This window comes from Pinus tabuliformis, chromosome X, assembly GCF_031772625.1.
Source record: "Pinus tabuliformis cultivar Carrire ecotype Pingquan chromosome X, CPIR1, whole genome shotgun sequence".
In the NCBI taxonomy this organism is placed as follows: Eukaryota; Viridiplantae; Streptophyta; class Pinopsida; order Pinales; family Pinaceae; genus Pinus; species Pinus tabuliformis.
The window spans coordinates 1472668229-1472683704 of NC_142308.1; positions in this window are offsets into that span (position 1 = coordinate 1472668229).

Genomic DNA, 15476 nt, shown 5'->3' on the forward strand with positions numbered 1-15476 from the left:
TTGTTTAGTCATTTTCTTATGTTAATTTGTACATAAAATTTACATTAAAACACTCAAAAAGTCATGTTAAAACTTGCAATTAACCTCATTAATCCTTAAGCACTTTTACATATTTTGAAGAGGAATTTAGCACAACAAAACTAATTTTCCCATTCAGATCAAGTTTGGTATCAAAGCACTTGGTTTTCTTTGTGCAAGGAGGATTAAACTGTTTGCAAGCGAATGTGATGCTTACAAGGTTGAAACTCAAGAGAGGAGAAGGAAAGCTAGTTGAAGGTCCTAAATTTGGGTCAAGGAGAAGGAGTGCATGATTGCCACAATCTCCAACACCAATTCTACCTCAAATTGCATTTTAAGCTTCAGTGAGCATGTCACATGAAGGAGAGCCTGCAAAAATGAAAGAGGATGAGAAGGATTTTAGGAAGGCTTTCTTTGACATGATAGAGATGGTAGAAGTCCTCTATGAAGAGAGGAATACAAGACTGTAGAGTGAAAGCTTCAAGCCTCCAAAAGAAGAAGGTTCTTTAGGAGGAGGAGGTAATGGAAATGGAGGTAAACCTCCACTATCTCCACCATGATATTCATCTTCATATTCACAGACATCTTCACCCTCTTCCACTAATACAACCCTTACTCATACTCATCAACGTACCTCAAAAGGAATTGGTAAAGCACCCTTGTTAAAACTTGATGTTAAATTTGAACTGCCCATGTATAATGGTGAAGTGAATGCAGAAAAGCTTCACAATTGGGTTAGTCAGTTGGAGGTCTATTGCAGAATTCAAAACCTTCAAGATGATGATACAAAGATTCAGCTAGCTTCATTGAGACTGGAAGGTGCAACACAAATATGGTGGGAAGCCAAGACACAAGAAGAGATAAAAAACATGCTAAGATTTCAATCTCTTGGTCTGATTTCATTGTTGCAATTAAAATACAGTTTTACCCTTTAGCATATATGCAAAGAGTCATCATGAATTGGCAGAACTTTAGACAACTTAAAGGTCAAAATGTGCAAGATTACACCCAAAAATTTAGAAGAAGGTCTCTAATGTTAGGTGTAGATTTGGAATCACAAGACACATTGTTGAAGTATATAGGGGGTTTACACAACTACCTTAGGCATATTATCCTTATGTCTAATCAAAATAATCTAGATGAGGTTTGTGTGCAAGCCACTCATCTTGAGGCAAGAGGGAAAAATATTCCGAAAGAGGGTAGTAAAAATACATTTAAGGGTAAAGGAAAAGAAAAGGGTTTCAAAGGGAAAGGAAAGAAAAATTCATCCATTAAGAAGGAAGGAGATAAACTAACATGCAAGCATTGTTCCGAACAGGGTCACAATGAAGCTCATTGTTGGAAGCTTCATCCTAAGATGAAACCAAAACCAAAGAAATTCAACAACAAGGGAAAACAAAAGACAGTTGCAACCACTCAACAGGATTTGGAATCCAATTTGGGTGATGAAACTAAAATTACATCCATGGGTATGAAAGGAAAATAATCCATTGCTAGCACTAGTACTTCAAATTTACACAATGAAACTCCAAATGAAAAGAAGAGGATAGAACTTTTTCACATAAGGGTAATCTCGAAACATAGAAAAATTGATACTCTCTTTGATAGTGGCTCTCAAGCCAATCTCATCTCTGAAAACATTGTCAAAATTTTAAACTTGGAAACCATTCCACATAATAAGCCATATTCATTAGGATGGGTGCGTGAAAATGCAAAATTGCAAGTAACTAGAAAGTGCAGACTGCAATTTGCCATTATCGTGAATTTCATAGGTGAAGTGGAACTTGATATTGTGCCGTTAGACATATGTGGTATATTTTTGGGCAGCCCGTATCTCTATGACATAAAATATATCTTCAATAGACATGAAAACAAATACCATTTGTTCAAATATGGAGTAGAATACACTGTAAGAGCCCATAGCAAGAAACTAAATCTTCCACTTGTAAATGTGGGGCAGATGAAAAGACTAGTAAATTCTAGCAAGAATTTTGTGCTTCTAATGATCAAACCTGAGAATGATATTGATAATGAAGCTTTTGAAGGTTGTGACTCAAGATTGAAATCTGAATTGGTTGATATTGTGAACCAATATGATGAGATTTTTCGGGAACCAAAAGGATTGCCTCCCAAGAGAGGAATCCAACATGAAATATAATTGCAGCAAGATTGTCCTCTTCCTAACATTAGCATGTACATGATGTTAGTGATGGAAAGTGCAAAAATTAAATATAAAATTCAAGAGTTGTTGGATAAATGGATCATCAGGGCAATTCCTTCTCCATGTGGATCACTTATTGTTTTGGTCCCAAAAAAGGATGGAACATGGTGCATGTGTGTGGAATTTCATGCATTAAACAAGATTACGGTAAAGAACCGTTACCCACTGCCTATAATAGATGATTTACTTGATCAATTGAAAGATTCAAATTATTTTACTAAGTTTGACTTAAGGAGTGGCTACCACCAAATTAGAATTGTTGAAGGAGACATTGGAGGACAACATTCAAGACAAAACAAGGTTTGTTTGAATGGCTATTTATGACTTTTGGTTTATGTAATGCTCCTGCTACCTTCATGCGTGTGATGAATGATGTGTTGAGGCCATTTCTTGATGATTTTGTTTTTTTTTTTTTCTCGGTAAGACTAATCTAAGTACCCACGGGGATTTGAACCAGTGACCTATCGCAAGGAGTGCCTTAACAGAACACCCATTCACTGTTAATCCAAAGCCCTGTGGGCTTCTTGATGATTTTGTTATACTTAGATGACATATTAATTTTCAGTAAATCTCATGATGAACATGTCATGCATGTGAGAAAAGTACTTGATGTCTTAAAGAAATAACAATTGTATTTAAAGATGTCAAAGTGTGAGTTTGGAAAAACTTCTTTAGCTTACTTGGGTCATATTGTTGGAGGAGGTGAGTTGAAAATAGATACCTCTAAGGTTGATGTCATTTTGAATTGGCCAAGGTCCAAGACAGTTACTAAGGTAAGAATTTTTTTGGGAGCAACCCAATAATGGAGGAAATTATTTGCTAACTTTTCTTCTATAGAATCTCCTTTGCATGCATTGACTAATATGAAAAAGGTTTTTTCAGTGGGGAGGAAAACAACAAAAGGCCTTTGATGCATTGAAGGAAAAGATTAGTTCAACCCCAATACTTTCACTTTGAGACTTGAGACAGTCATTTGAGATCCAGACTGATGCTAGTGACTACACCATGGGTGCAGTCCTCATGCAACATGGTAAGCCTATCTATGTTCATTCGGCAATTTTCAGTGGTGCAGTGATTAATTATCCTAAATATGACAAGGAATTGTATGCATTGGTGCAAAATTTGAAAAGGTGGAAACACTACTTGATGGGTAAGAAAACAATCATTCATATTAATCATCAGCCATTGCAATACTTGCAATCTCAATCAAAGTTGCAACAATCAAGGCACCTCCGATGGTTGGGGTTTCTTCAAAAATTCCACTTGGTGATAAGGTATCTACAATAAAGTTTTTGATATGATTTCTAGGCCTCTTATTAGTGCAACTACTTTACTCAAGCATAATTATGTTTTGCATGAAAGTTATATTGAGCAGTATGCATTAGACAATGACTTTCAGGATGTTTATGCAAGCTTGAGTCAAGGTAACTAGGTAGAGGAATTGGATTATCATTTGCATGATAACTTGTTGTACCATCTCGGTAAGTTTTGTATTCCATGGGGAGAAAGAGTCAACATCATAAGAAAGGCACATACTTCTCTTATTGATGGTCATTTCGATGTAATTAAGACGGTGGCACATACATCTACATAGGTATTGTTATTGGCCTTGTATGCTTGGAAGTGTGTCACATTTTATTAAAGGATGTTCATTATGTGCAGTCAGTAAGCCTAGCAATAGGAAGTTAGGATTGTACACACCACTTCTGGTACCTTCACGACCATGGGAGTATGATTCTATGGATTTTGTAGGGTGTCTTCCATTGTCAAAAAGAGTTCATGATTATTTGTATGTATTTGTGGATAGGTTCAACAAAATGTGTATTTTGATGCCATGTAAAAATCAAATTGCAGCTGAACAAACTGCTCAGTTATTCTTTCATAATGTATGGGTGCATTTTGGATTTCCGACATCCATTGTTAGTGATCAAGGTTCTCGCTTTGTTGGGAACTTTTGGTCAAGATTGTGGGGATTCATGGACACCAAATTGAAAAAGAGTACAATAGTTCGTCCACAAACAGATGGTCAAACAAAGGTGGTGAACAAGACAGTGATACATCTTCTTCATGGGTATCACAGAAAGCATCCTAAACTGTGGGATGAACATTTGCACTACATTCAACATGCTTACAACCGGGCCAAACACTCTTCACCTCAAACATCGCCATTTAAAGCATGTTTGGGATACTTTCCTAAATCTCCTTTGGATTTCATTTTTGGAAACGATGTTGTTATTGATGGTCATAGTGACATAGACAAAGTAAGAAGGTTCATTGAACAAATCCAATTGGTACACCAAAGAGTTCAAGAAAAACTCGAAAAGTGCCAAGGCAAGTACAAAGCAAGGCACGACAAGCATCGGGTAGATCACAAGTTCCAAGTCGGTGATGAAGTTTGGCTTCACATTAGCAAAGAGAGGCTCTAAGTAGAAGGTAAAAATCTGAAACCAATTAGATAAGGAGAGAATGTTCAAATTTCTTCCATTTAATAATTTTCTTCTAAATACCTTGATGAACTACAACAATACACCATTCTTGATAGAAGAACAAGGTCTTCAAAACGATGGAGTGTGGACTACCTTTAAGTGGGGCTCAAAGGAACAAATCCTTCCAAGGAAAAATGGTTTGAGATTGGAAAGGTGAGGGAATTGTACCCTCACCTGCTAAACAACTGAAAGTGATCTTTTGGGGTCTAAAAGCCTCCAGTGGGGAGGAATGATCAGGTGCTCAAAATTCATAGTTTTTGGATAGGTGTGGAACCTGAACAGACGCATAGTCCTTGTCATCCTGAACCTGGGGAAACTCGTTTTGTGTGAAACGAACTCCATATGCTCCCAGAAACATGCTCTGTTCATTTTCCTAAACAGGCAAATCTTTAAAAAAAATGAAAACAACACAGTCAACAGTCTGTACTGTTGACGTGGCACTAACTAGGCATTCCTACATGGCTAGGTGACTATGCATGTGATTATTTGACCTCTAGAGAATTGTGTCTTGACACGTGGCAGGAGCCTAGGTGGAGTTTTTGATGATTTTTATTGGCTAGCTGGTGTTCAACCATAGGCTGCCACATTTTCTAGCCAAGAGCCACCACATGCAGCCCGAGTGCCACCAAAAATTGGATTAAGGTCCAAGCAGCAGTGGGTGGGGGTCAAACTCGCGACCTCCAAGTGACAATTCCAAGCCATTCTCAATGCACCATACATTTATTTCTTAATACATATAGTGTTCGGCATATATTTAAACTCCACATTGCGTGCCATTCGGGAAAAGGGGTCAGTCACGGGGGCTAACCCTTAGGCACGTGCCACTCAACATGACCACCAGCAGATTGGAGTGGGGCCCAAACAGTGGAGGCGGGCCATTGGCCTTAGCCCTAGGCATGTGGCACCCCTAGTGGCCCAAATTTTTGGAATTAAGGGCTCACTAGATGAATTAACACACTTAAAAATTTGCCTAGAATCTCAAGGATTTGGCACCTAGTTAGTACAATTCGGGGCGGATTTGGGGGAATTTGTAGAGTGAATAGTGCAAGAGCTAGGGAAGCTCATAACTTCTTCATTTTTTGACCAAAAGGAGTAGAAAGAGGTTAGAAAGGAATTTTAGGGCATTCTGGAGCCGTTGGAACAAGTTTCAGATATATTTGAGCATTGTAAACTGATGTATTCACACTTTTGAGCATAATAGAGAGGTCCAAGCCATTGGAAGCTGTACCAAGGAGATGTAGCCCAGGCGGGGTGAACTCCTTTATCATGTGTTGTTGTGATATTGTTTTGGTTATGTTCATGTCTGTTATATGTTGTTGTTCAATCATTTTTTTATGTTAATTTGTACATGAAATTTACATAAAAACACTAAAAAAATCATGTTAAAACTTGCAATTAATATCATGAATCCTTAAGAACTTTACATATTATGAAGAGGAATTTAACAAATCAAAACCAATTTTCCCATTCATATCAAGTTTGGTATTAGAACACTTGGTTTTCTTTGTGCGGGGAGGATTTAACTGTTTGCAAGTGAATGTGATGCTTACAAGGTTGAATCTCAAGAGAGGAGAAGGAAAGATGGTGGAAGGTTCTGAAGTTGGGTCAATGAGAAGGAGTGCAAGATTGCCACAATATCCAACACTAGTTCTACCTCAAATTGCAGTTGAAGCTTCAGTGAGCATGTCACATGAAGGAGAGCTTGCAAATATGATAGAGGATGAGAAGGTTTTTAGGAAGGCTTTCTTTGACATGACATATATGGTAAAAGTCCTCTATGAAGAGAGGAATACAAGACTACAGGGTGAAAGTTGCAAGCCTCCAAAAGAAGAAGGTTCTTTAGGAGGAGGAGGTAATGGAAATGAAGGTAAATCTCCACCGTCTCCACCATCTCCACCATCATATTCATATTCATCTTCACATGCATCTTCACCCTCTTCCACTAATACAACCCTTACTCATAATCATCAACATACGCCAAAAGGAATTGGTAAAACAACCCTGTTAAAACTTGATGTTATATTTGAACTGCCCACGTATAATGGTGAAGTGAAAGAACAGAAGCTTGACAATTGGGTTCATCAGTTGGAAGTATATTGCATAATTCAAAACCTTCAAGATGATGATCATGGTAAATTTAAGTAGCGAATTTTAACCCAAGGGAGAAATTCAAGGGGTTTTACATTTTTTAGGGGGGGAATTTTTATAAAACACCCATTTTATATAGTTAGCATAACATTTATTTTAAAAATAATTATTTTTTTCATTTTAGCCCCCCAAAAAAAGGGGCGGATAAACCATGCAAAGTTTGATTTGGCCCGATTTGCCTGGTTTGGGAGGTTATATTTTCTTGAAATTGCCTGATTTTCTACTTTGCAAGGTTAAATTCATTTGCAATTGCCCATTTTCTAGTTTTTTTGGTTTAGGAGGTGGTTTGGGAGGTTGGATTTGGTCCCAACTGCCCTGATTTCTTGGTTTTCAAATGGAGGGCAAGGGTGATTCGATGAATGGCTCCCTTGATTTCTTGGCCCTCTCAAATTGATACCCTAGAAACACTGGCACAATTCCAACGAAATCCAAAGAACGAATCCTCCATTGGTATTAGTGTTGTAAGTCAACCTCTTGATGAAAATATTTTCTCTGATCTCAATCTCTGCCCCATAAACAAAGACTCAATTGATGAAAATTTGAAATTGTTAGCATTGGATTTAAACAGGGAAAATAATATTAGTAATGGTCTCAGAAAGGGTTCATTATTAACAAGGTCTGTTGAAGTTGTTGGAAGTAGACATGGTTCTATAAGGAAAAAAAAAAGATCCTCAAGATTGGGTATGGTCAGGATGATTACAGCTTTGATGATGGATTGCAAACTGGTAGTAATAATCTCAATCAAGGTAATAATAATAATAACAATCATAGTAATAATATCTTGGAAGCTTACTCATCAGCTCAAGTTCATGCCAATGTTGATGATCAAGGAGTTCAATTGCAAATTAATGAATCAAAAGAGGAACCCAACCTCGATATCTTCGATAACAGTGATCTTAGCATAGATGGGAAAAAAAAAGGTTCTGATGAAATCCCTATGATTTAGAGACCCTCTCCAGAAGAAGTGGGAAGCTCAATTGATACCCAAAATCTCGAGATCACAGTAGAGAAAAGATAATCTTATGTAGTAGAGGCAACCGAGATATGTGAATCAAATCATGTTGACAGTGTATTGCAAACCTCTGTTGAGATTGAGAATGTTGATTTTGATGTTGCAATGCAATCTGAGCATCAACCGATTGGTGTGGAGCCAACAAGTGTATCACGAAGGGGACACTCCATTGAAAAGAATCTAGCTGATATTAAGAATTGATTATCGATGAAGTTAAAGGATCTTCAAGAAAAGGATTCCTCTATATCTATCTCTAGGAAAGCGGCAGTGTGGAAGAGAAGACAAGCTACTGAGGAAGTAAATATTACCTCTAACAAGTACAAGGAGATTGATAAAGAACTATAGGGTGCTTTCGAAAGAGAGGATTTTGAAAGGGTGGAAAGTCTTAGCGAGAGCTTGCTTTTTGTGGAGAATTCAAAAGAAGCAGCTCTTAATACCTTCAGAAGCGCTGAGGTAGATTGTGATTCCATGGTCTTGAAAATGCAGGAAATATTAGAATTGCAGGTTGCGGTTGAGGAGGAAGGCATTCGTCTATTGCAGTCTTTACAGAAGGTGTGTTTCCTATCTATATTTGTTTGTATAAAATTATCTCTCCATCTTATTTTTTTGATCATAAAAATGCTTCCCAATTATTATAACAATATGCTCATCTGACATTTTACAAAAGAATGGGTGGGAAAAGTAAAAGGGTACCACCAGAAAGTAACAAGAGGCACATGTAAATGTCCTTTTGAATCTAAAAAAAAAAACAAAGTCAATGCGGTACTTTAAAGTGGACAAAATCTCCATTGTGATCAAGCAGTAATAACAAAATTCATTGGTGCTAGGGCAAGTAACAAAAGGTCACAAAAACATTAATGTCTACCCTGGGAAGGGGCACCAGCAATAAGCATAAATATAATTAAATTAAGCACAAGCTGCCATAGCTGCAGGATCCTTTTTGTTTTCCCTGAGCTTGATTCCGTCCACTGGAACTGCCCGAAAAAGTTATGCACGGTAAAGGTCCAAATCTTTCAGGGAACTTGCTATGTATGGACCTATATGGGAGATGCCCTTATGGAAAGTAATGTTTTTTCAGATATTTTGCCTTTCTTTTCAAATGGTTTTGGAATGTCAAAGTGGCACCCGGGAGAGATTGAATAGAATGAAAATGCTTCCAGGAATACAAAGCCATATACAAGGAAGTGGGTTGCTCTAGCAGTTTTGCTAAATTCATTATAAAGCAAGACCCTAATTTTGAATTCTCTGTTGTTTTTACAAGCAGCTACAAAGGAAGGGTATATTCTGTTGCCAAAATACCCAACCCTCATCTATGCAGGCTTTAAAAGATTCTTATCATGTGGACTTACAACTTCATTGTGTCTTTAGAAATAAATTAAAATAATATGGATTTTGAGCATGAAAATTCCATGGATGTTTCTTGCATCAAGTTCCTCACACTTGCTTGTTGGCTAGATATTTTGCCTTCAGCTAGACACTTAGTTCTTTGTCTTTTCTGCTTTCAGTACTGATTTAGTTGTTGCTTTTGCACTTCCACTTTGCATTTGACACTTATGCACTCTTTCAGTCCCATTGACGTACTTTTGTGATCATTTGTTGGACTTTAATAAATTTTTTCTTTATCCTTATGTATCTATAGAGTATACTACTGATATGCATGATGTGTTACAAATTTTGTTACCCTTGATATGTTTTAAATTAGCAGAAGCTTTAAATACAGATGACACATTATAGTAAATTTTACTTCAATGATAATGCTTGGAAATCCAATGCTCAATAGTTAATTCAATTAGCATTCCTTTTCCAACTTTTCTTCTCAGTAAGGCAAAATGTTATGATTAAAGTGTCAGTCCTCTGGAATTTGAAAGATTTTCATGTTAATGTGCTAAAACTCAGGTTAGATGATTGGCTGTTGACAAGGATAACCACAGGAAATAGGACAGGGAAAACCACAGCAAATAGAAAAATAGAAATCTCGGATGTTTCATTTTGATTCTCAATCTGTACATTCTGATCACAATGCTATTATTATGAATTTCAAGGTTTCACAGATTATACACTCATAATACACTTCTGGCATGGACACACAACGTAACCTAGATAGTGTCAGGTTATATACAAAGTTTGTGTTAGATATTACCTAGTTTAGCTTGGAAAGTCTTCTCCACAGCACAGGGTGCACAATGTCAGTAGGTACAGCAGCAGGAGGAAGAGGGCATTTGATGCAGGTCTGTATGCCAACAGTTATCACAACAGTTTGCCTGGGTTTTTGTCCACAGCAGAGTGTGAGGGAGGTGTAGTTATGTATATTTCTAATTTTGCAGCAACAGTTTGCCTAGTTTTTTGTGCACGGTAGAGTGTGAGAGATGTATAGTTATGTGTATTTATAATTTTGCCACCATCAATTAAACTTAGCTCACTGCAGTTTGTAGTTCCATATTTAAGAAATTCCATTGTCAATTCAATTTCTATTTCAGTTCAATTCTAGTTCTGTTTAGTCCAGTTCAGTTTACATTACATGCATGATCTATTCTTAGAGAAAGGTGCAGATCCATAAGTAGTCAGGGAACATATCCCAAATAGCAGTGTGCATGCAACATGTGTACGTGCCAATCATCATCCAATGGGACACAAAAACTCTGGAACTATTATTCATGTAGGAGGGTGCACTGGCTACATTGATTAGAGTTAGGTTTGACTTTCTCAGTTGGGGTACTTCATGCATAAGTCCATATACATCACATTTTCCCTTGTCTCTTATTCTATAAAAGAGATGAAGGGCACAACACTGAAATGGTTAGTGACTTAGAGATTTGAATCTTTTGTGTTGTGATTTTATTCTTTCCAATTGGTAGAATACATATGTTATTTGAGAGTTCATATCTAAGATGCAGGAAATGTGTACTTAAACCAAGTTGAAACCATAGTTTTAAAAACCGGCCGGTTTGAACTAGAAATTAGCCAAACCAGTCGATCAAGATTAGATAAGTACCAAACTAGCATAATGTAAACTAAACTGGACTAAATATAACTAGAACTGAATTGAAATAGAAATTGAACAGACACTAGCATTTCTTAAATCTGGAACTGCACACTGTACTGAGCTCAGTTTAACTAATGGCGGGAAAATTAGAAATACACATAACTATACATCTCTCACACTTTATTGTGCACATTAGCCTGAGTTTACATTAGGGTAGTTTGGTACTTATCTGATCCTGGGGAATTTTATTTAATTTAGATTATTATTTGATGTCATTGTGATTGCACATTTTCATGTCAGGAGTCACAAGGGTGGATTAAGTTCATGAAAAGTATGAGGGGCACATATTTACTTTACTAACTTCATACAATTTTATATTTTCAATATATGTTTCACAATGCATTTACAACATATAATTTTTATTTGTCTTCTCTTCTGCGCTACCGCTTTCTTGGAGATAGATATAGAGGCAGCCTTCTCTTGAAGATCGTTTAACTTCATTGATAATTGGTCCTTAATATCAGCCAGATTATTTTCAATGGAGTGTCCCCTTGGTGATACACTTGTTGGCTCCACACCAATTGGTTGATGCTCAAATTTCCTTGCAACATCAAAATAAGCATTCTCAATCTCGACAGAGGTTTGCAATACACTCTCAACATGATTTGATTCACATCTCTCAGTTGCATCTACTACATCAGATTCTCTTTTCTCTGCTGTGATCTCGAGATTTGGGGTATCAATTGAGCTTCCCACTTCTTCTGAAGAGGGTCTCTGAATAATATGGATTTCATCAGAACCTATTTTTTCCCCATCTATGCTAAGATCATTGTTATCTAAGATATCGAAGTTGGGTTCCTCTTTTGATTCATTAATCTGCAATTGAACTCCTTGATCATCAACATTGGCATGAACTTGAGTTGATGAGTAAGCTTCCAAGATATTATTACTATGATTGTTATTATTATTATTACCTTGATTGAGATTATTACGACTAGTTTGCAATCCATCATCAAAGTTTTAATCATCCAACCATACCTGATATTGAAGCTCTTTTTTTTCCTTCTAGAACCTTGTCTTCTTCTAGTAACTTCAACATACCTTGTTAATAATGAACCCTTTCTGAGGCCATTACTAATATTATTTTCCTTGTTTGAATCCAACACTAACAATTTCAAATTTTCATCAATTGAGTCTTCGTTTATGGAGCAGAGATTGACATCAGAGAAAAGCTTTTCATCAAGAGGTTGACTTACAACACTAATACCAATGGAGGATTCGTTCTCTGGATTCCGCTTGAGTTTTTCTGGTGTTATAGCACCATTTGCCACTCCTGGTAGATTTGATGCTTTGATTATGGCCTAAGGCAACCCTTCCTTCCAGACTTGGTGCAAAATCTAAAAACAATGTTTTATTCCCTATACGCTACTTTCCCTATGATAAAAGCTTGTACACGCGGGTAAGTAGATACCCAACCCGCATACATGTATTAAAACACTTAAAAAAATTAAATTTCCTTAATTTCGGGCAGAGTTCATGGGTTTTACCTGTTACTCACCTCCTATTGCCTGTGGCCCAACTGTTTCCCAACTGAAAAAAGATAATTTGGAGAAGTATAAATAAACCTCCATGGGAAGGCCTTAAGGGAGAACAAATGAGATATTGATACTATAGTGAGATTATCCTTGATTGAGTCTGACGAATCCCTATGCCTCCTACACTCCCCAAAGCTTCAGGAAACCCTTGTTTCCTTGTTATAGATATCATTCATCTTGCTTGAGATATTCTTGTCTTGGTGATGGAGGAAGATTGCTGAAGGCAAAGAAAGGATGGATCTGGAGGACGGTTCTGCTTGGAGCTGGAGAAGGACTCAAGTCATATTTATCCACTTTACTTGTATCTAACTTCAATAAAAGGTATGATGTTCTGTTTCCGATATTAAATGTGTTTATGAATCAAATTATATTGTAATTCGTTTATAAATTTTATATTGATGTATAATTTGTCATTCATTTATATGATTTAAGGTTAATGTCATGAACATGCTTTATGTTTCTACTACTGTATATGTTCCTTTTGAATAATTTTCAGGTTTCAAGAACATCAGGAGAAGTTGAGGGTTTGCACCCTACAGGATCTACCCAAACGTAGGACATCTCGGTAAGGATGCTCCTGCACATTTCAGTAGAATAAGCATTTAGGTTGATTGACTGAGCATTTCTTGTTGTGGTTTGCTCTCTTCTCTGTTGGGGTTCTCAACCCAAAGCCCTAGGGTGGTCTCACCTGCAATAGAATTGGTGACTCCACTGGGGATAACAATCTTGTTATTCTTGGTTTGGGTTGTTTGTTCTCAATTGGGGTTTAGTTTCTTGATTTCTTGCTTTTACAGTATTGTTTGGTCCATCAAAGTCCCAGGCATCAAGTTTGATCTTCTTGATCAGACCTTGATTTTTGTTTTTTCCTAATTAAGCTTTGTATACATTGTTTTCTTTGATTATAGTAGTGTATGCACATAGGTTTCTTTAAAGAAGACTCGTGTATACGTGAGTTTCCTGTATTAGAAACATGTGTGCACACTCCTGTGTCTTTACACAATTGCGTATGCAATTTTTTAGATTATTTTTTCAAATCTTTCTGACCAGTTAGGTCTACTTCCTGGTGATTTATGTTGTTGTATGGTCATCTGCTATCTAGAGAACTCAGTTTTATTGCAAGCTTTCTTTTTCAAAATCTCCTTCTCACTGAAAAGATTTGGCCTAGGATTGCTTCTTAAGCAAGTTTGTAGATTGTATCTTGGGTTCAAGGCTTCATTTTGAATTTCTTGGTTATTCTAATCTTCCAGAACAGGGAGTTATTTTCAATTTCATTTTCGGCCCAGATTTCAAGTTCCCTTGCTTTGCTTTCCCTTGTTTGGTGGCCTTGTTTCTTTTCTTTCTTTTTTGAGAGTCTTTTTGACACGTTTGAAAGTATTTCTTTCTTGACATTTTTGTTAGTTTGTCGAAATATTTTACTGCTGTTTGGATCAGTTTGTGCAAGTTTGTAGCCTTTCTTGTTCAAGTTTCATTCATTTTCGAGTTTATAACTTGCGAGATTGAAAGACTCCTTATGCTTATTTATTGATATTTTGAGTTTAGTAGTACTTTTGTGACCTCAAAATGTTTCTTTTGTTTCCTTAAAAGAAAAAGCTCAAAAACATTGCTTTTGTTTTCCTTTTTCCAAGTTTTGGTTTACTGTTTCTTTTGTTTTATTGTTAAGAAGCGAATTGTAATCTTTTGCGATTTTTCCAGCTTGCTTTGAAGAGAGATTTGTGTTCAAATTTTTGTCCTCTTCATTTTTAAGTTGGCTTATTGTCTCTATAAAGAGTTGCATTTGCTTATGAGTGTTGTTTAGGATCTTGCATCATCATTGTAACTTGCATTAGGGTAGTTTGCATCTTAAGGCATTCTTAGTCCTTTTTTAGTTTTTGGGTGTGTGTGGATTGTTTCAGAAAAGAAAAGAAAAATATTTTTCTTATATATAGGTTTTCATAGAACCCAAGTAGAAATCACTCTTCATCAAAGAAAATGACTGCATCCATATAGTTAGTTTTCTATTGATTTCTTTTGCATCATAAAACATCATCACTTTCACCCTCGTAATCCCCCCTGACTTAAAGAACAACTATATAAAATGAAGTGATTAATAAACTAAACTAGAACTTTTATTGTTGTCATTAATCAACACCAACAAGTTTAGGTTCATTAGTGCCTTGGATTAGGTGAGAGAAGAGTTAACTCTCCAAGACCGCTCAAATTAAAAAACTTAGAAGTTGAATAAAGAGAGAAACCCAATATTGTTAGAAAACCAGGAAAGCTTCGTCACTAGGAGTTAAGCACGAGTGAGAGTGAAGACAAGGAAGAGAGATACCCCTTCTCCTACTTTTTGGATCCTACCTCACGACTATTCTACCCAGCTTTTGATACGAGTTGGTATCCATAGTTTCCTTTCCTAGGGATTGCATAGGTGGCTGCGAAGGGGAATCCCATGGCACTTGAGGCTAAAATTGCATAACGTTCAACAGTACTTTTGGAGGGTACCCTTGCGAAGCTTGGGTGCTTGCACCAGCAAAGGTTGTTGTTTGGAGGTCAGCGTAACTGCTTCTGATACCTTCGCTAGTAGGCCTGGGGCATAATTACTCCAGACTATTTTCAGAAGGCCCTTGATTTTGACTTCCTTGTATTTTGGTGTCCAGTTCTAATCACCCAGAGCATAAATAATTGAAATTTGTTTGATTGCCTGTATCCTTAGGGAATTTTTAGAGAGTGCTCTTTGCTCCTAGTTGGGCTAGCTTTACATTTTTTTTTAGTCTTTAAGTAAATCTCTTTAAATAATTCAAGGTGGTTGATCGACAGGCTTGTCAGTCCAGGAGACTTCATGGGCTATCACCTACGAGTCCTGAGCCTTCTCCCCTCGAAGGTGTAGGAGCAACACTACCAGTGGTTTTCAACTGATGGCAGCAGGCACATTGAAAATTAATCCTCTAGTTGGAGTTATTGATTCACAAGATAGATCTGGTACAAGTAGAGAGTTAGAGAGGAACACTCCATTTCTTTCTCAAGTCCTCTTCCA